The sequence below is a fragment of the Kryptolebias marmoratus genome, linkage group LG19, assembly GCF_001649575.2.
Source record: "Kryptolebias marmoratus isolate JLee-2015 linkage group LG19, ASM164957v2, whole genome shotgun sequence".
NCBI classification, from domain to species: Eukaryota; Metazoa; Chordata; class Actinopteri; order Cyprinodontiformes; family Rivulidae; genus Kryptolebias; species Kryptolebias marmoratus.
Window position 1 is genome coordinate 23,460,001 of NC_051448.1, and position 5,181 is coordinate 23,465,181.

The window sequence follows — 5,181 nt, forward strand, 5'->3', positions numbered from 1 at the left end:
TAAAAAAAAATGGTGCATGAATGGGATTCCCATTGACCCTACCTTCTATCTAGCAAAATCAGTTTTTCAAGAAAATTATTCAATTCTGTTACTTATAATGCCTCTGTGACAATATTCTACATAACAAGAACAAAGTAACAAAAGGATATAACAAAATTTTAAAGTTTTAAAGTGCCCTTATTAAAAACTGAGCTTTTTAATATAAACAGACAACAAACAAAATGAAGAAAATACCTTCTTGTACTTCAAATATTTCCAAGGATTTTTTAAGTACTTGTATGAACCTTCAAAATATATTATTACAGGTTGTGTGCACACATAAAATTGAGAATTGATTAGCATCAACAAGGTAACAATCAGGTCAACAAGTCAGAGTTACAGGTCCTTTTTGTTTATTGGTTAGTGTTTGTCAATGTTTTGTGTGCTGTTTGTTTTTGACTTGTTTGTTATATGTGTTAGACCAAAATTAGCTTTTTTAGAACCTAAAGCTTAATTTTGACTCCTGGAAAGGAATATGGAGTCACACACACGTACCCACACAGACAGACAGACAGACACACAGACACAGACATGGGCAGAAACATTAATGCTGCTTTAACAACAAGCAATAACAAAACAAAGCTTGATGCTATCATTTCAAACACCTGGTTATAATTATGAACTAAGTTCATGAGAGACGAGCACCAATACTTTTTAAAATTTATTAAACGTGTCATAGTTTTGGTGTTTTGTTTGGTGTTTTTGTAATTCTTGTTTTGCTTTGGTTATCTGTTGGTTTTCCCAACCTCCCCAGTAGTTTTCCATTCATGCCTGCCACACCAACCTCACCTGCTCCTCGTCTACTCCACAGCTGCAATCTATCTTCATCTCTCCCTCAGTCTTTAAAATCAGTCTCTGTCTTTCCATAAGCCACTGGGTCATTCTACTCCGTTCAGCCCTCTTGTTTTGTATTTCCTTGTCTTGTCTTGTCTTGCCATTTTTGGATTTTGCTTTAGTTCGTTTTTTTTGCTGCCATGCCAGCTCTTTGTTTTGTAAGTTTTTTTACTTTAATAAATTACTTCCTTTTCTAGATGAGTCTGCGTTCTGGGTTCGCCTCCGTCTCCCCCCGTTATGACAAAAAGAGATGAGATTTAAAATTTTAGAAGCAGTTTTTTTTTCCAATTAAAAAAATATAGTGTGCATGTCAAATGTGCATGTGGTTGGGTAACCAAAAGAGTGCATTCCACAAATGTCCTGATCCAGTGAGCCTTTCTAGAGTGCAGAAACTATAGTATTGCAGATGTGATGTATGTCATGAACACTTGTGCTGTCTGCTGAGATGAAAACAGAGAGGAACTGAAAGAATGAACAGAGAAATTAACTGTTTGAGAGCAGTCAAAAGAAACCTTGTCTATGGAAGCACATGTTTCTCTAATGTCATGGAGATATCTGTCACTAATGAGGGAAATCCATGGATCTTCAACTGCAGCCAAATGCAGAACGGAGTCAATCGTTTTTAGTAATAAATCATGGATATTTTTGGAGTTGTAACATTTGGAATGTTCATCCTCGAAAAAAAAAGAATAAATCCATCTAATTCATTTGAGAAAAAACAAGGCAACAAGTTAGTTCTCTCACAGTCTGAATACATAGCGATGATCTTGAGGAAGCTTTAGGTTTAACAGTCAACATTCTTTTCGAGTGCATGAAGTTGTTTTTCTCCATCACATTGAGGCAAACAGGAACACGCTCACTGTAAATGGCGACTGTCGTTTTTGTAATATGAGAGAAATTTGCTTTTATCATAACAATTCATCATAATTATACAACAGACACAAGATGTATATGTACAGGAAGTACATGAGTGAGACCTGAATAACTACAGACTACAAGCTTTTTCTTGTTTTCTACCTCGCACCTGTGTGGTGCTTAGTTTGTTTTTACTGCCTTGTCAGTTTTTGGTTTATTAAAGTTTGAGTTTGTGATTTGGTCTGCATTTTCGGTTCTCAAAAAACCCCCCAAAAAACTAAATACTCGGGTAATTTGTAAAACCATGCCAAGTTATGTAGAGTAGGATAACCAGCTACCTGTCCCCAAGGATGAAGGAATTCAAGGAAAGGCTGGTAAATGGTGGCACCATGCCTATTCCCTCACCTATGATGGTAGAGAAGGAGAAGTAGGGGGCTTTACCAACGACAATGCCTATCAGCCAAGATTCTGTCTTTCTGGGGTTCTTGGCTGATAATGACACCTTTACAATCGTGTTTTCCGGTGTGTCACTCCATCAAGCCACTTCTTGCTCCAGCCTTTGAGGTGGCCACATATCTACCTCTCAAAGCTCCAGGCTGGACCTTGTACAAACCAGGACACAAGGAACTATATACAAACTCAAACTTTAATACACTTTGTTCTAAGCTGACAGTAGTGACACCAGATGTGGTTTTCCACTGTAGCTCATCTGCTTCAAGGTTGGAGGTGTTATGCATTCAGAAATTGTATTCTGCATACCTTGGTCGAAATGATGGTTATTTGAGCTACATTTGCCTTTCTATCAATTCCAACCTGTCTGCCCATTCTCCTCTGACAACAAAGCATTTATGTCCACACAACTGCCACTCACTATATATTTTCTCTTTTTTGGACTATTCTCTGTAAACTAAAGAGATGGTTTTGTGCAAAACCCCCAGGAGATCAGGAGTTTCTGAAATACTCAGACCAACTTGTCTGGAACCAACAACCATGTCAAAATCAGTGAGTCTGACATTAGCTTTAAATGCCAATTCATTCTAGACATTATCAACCTAAAAATTGTTGTGTTATTTTTTGGGTCTCCGTTCATGCATTTCACGACTGCAACACATTTGAAAACCCAATTGGAACAGACAAAAAAAAAGGTTTTGAACATATTTTTTCATTTTTTCACTTATTTATGTTTTGTTGTACCTTACCAGTGGCGTCATCTGTTTGTGTGGCTTGTTTAATAAAGGGGTGGAAAAAAGTCAGAAGTTATGAGATTTATTTCAGCTTCTTGAACATTTATTTCTTTCTTCTTCCCCGCTTTTTTCTGATGAACTCCTGCCTGTCTGGGGTAAATTCAGTGAGACAAGTTTGTGTGCAGATCTCCAGGTGAACCAGAGTCGGGTCTGCATCTGGAGTGAGGCTTAATTTATTATCAATGACGTGATTTCAGGGAGGCTGAAGCAAGTCTCGAAGTGGGGCTTTGTTTAAAATTGGCCTTCATGCTCAGAGCATGATTCGAGGCTTCAGTTCAATTCGCCCATCACTACTTTGTTGCAAACATCCTGAAACATTCCCTATGAGCAGGTAGACCAACAGATGGGCAGGTATGTATTAATGTGACTGCTGAAACAGCTGCTGGGTGGAGGTGGGGGGTTGGATTGTCATTGTGACACATGCCTGTACAGCTCTGTTCCAGGCCAGCATCTCACACTTTTAAGAAAGACCAGACCTAAATTTTGACATTTGAAAAAGTTTGCTCTCACAATGACATCACTAAATGAAACCCCCGGTCTTTCAAATCAAATGTGTGTCAAGACTACTGGGTTTCCCTCCTCCCCCGTTCCACTCTGCTGCAAGTAGACACTTTAACTGAACAGAAGATTTAAAAAAAGAGGCCTTTCATCATCAGAACTGGTCTTGAACATAAAATAGTGGATTTCACACAGCTGTGCATTGCTGACATGGCTGTTATGCTTTTGTGAATGCCTTTCAAACTATTATGACACAAAATCACACATTGCTTTTTTAGAAGCCAACTTCAGCTTCAATCCAGACAGTCAGTTAGGAACGCCGCCACAGCTAGAGGACCGGACTGATGTTTCTTTCTGTGCAGTCCCGTTCTGTTTGAGATCCTTGTCAGAGTACGCATACTATTAATGGTTTTAACCACAGTGCAAAGCAGCATCCGTATTCGTGTAGAACAAACATGAAGAAAAACCTGACCAATTCCTGTTAACCACTGTACTAGCCTAGCATAATACCGCCACTTCCTGGACATAAAATTATCACTTTTTAACAAGATACGTATCACGTTTTAACAAGATACATATCACGTTACAACGTGATAGTGTTCAAAAAAAAAAAAATTTCTGCGTGGTAGCAATGCGCTTCCGTAGAAACACACCTCAGTCCATATATTCATACATATGTATATTATATGAAAGGAAAAGAGGAAGGGGAGGAAGGGGGAAAAAAGGAAAAATTGACAAGGCTTAGCAGGTTTGGATTCAGTACACGCAGACAATGACAAAGTTTTAAGATGTTTATTGTGGATAAAGCGCTAACAGGATTACCTGTGGCCCAGGTGTGAGCTTCTGCGAGAAAGCAGGAGAGCTTCCAGGAAGATAAGCTAACTGGGGTTTGTGAGGCAAAGTCTCTTGAAAAGGGGGACAGGCAAAAGGGAGAATCTGGGAACAGGCGAGGGTTGAGAACCAAGAGATCAGAAGCAGGCAAACAGAACCAGAGGAGCACTAACCAGTAGGCGAAGTCCAGAGAGAGAGGGCAGGGTATCCAGAAGGCAGAGTCCGAGATAATGTCTGACAAGGAACAGGCAGGAGACAAGGGTCAGGGTACAGGCGAAGGTTCGTTAACGAGGCAGGCATGAACTGTGGAATGCTGGACATCTACTAGGTAAAGACTTTTCAATAATCTAGCAACGGGTAAGTGTGGGCTGTGGTCTTAAATACAGGCTGTGACAGTTGAAGCTGATGAGATTGATTGTAGTAGCATGGCGACTGTGAGCAGGAACAGTGAAACTGTGACAGAAATAAATAAATAAAGAAAGTTAAATACCTACTTTCTATGTACTTTCTATGATTCCAACTTCATAAAAATCCTTTTCAAAAGGGCACTTTATAATTCCAGTTAAAGTTTATTCAATTGGCAGTCATTGCAAACCACAACAGCAACTAATAACTAAAAAGTTCCTGGAGAAACTTTGACGGGGCCTGCCATGGTGTGCGTTCGTGCTGAACCAAGATGGCTCCAAGAGCTGATCAGTTGCACACAGGAATCATAAAGGGCTGATCCTTAACATACGAGGAGTCCACCTCTGAAGTTTGACCTTTCTACTGTAAACGGTTGCAGAGTTGGAGCTCACTGGCTGTTGTGACTTTGACCTTTGACCTTTTGACCTTGAACTCCTTAGCATGGCTCCCTGACCCATGAGGGTTCTAGCTGTGA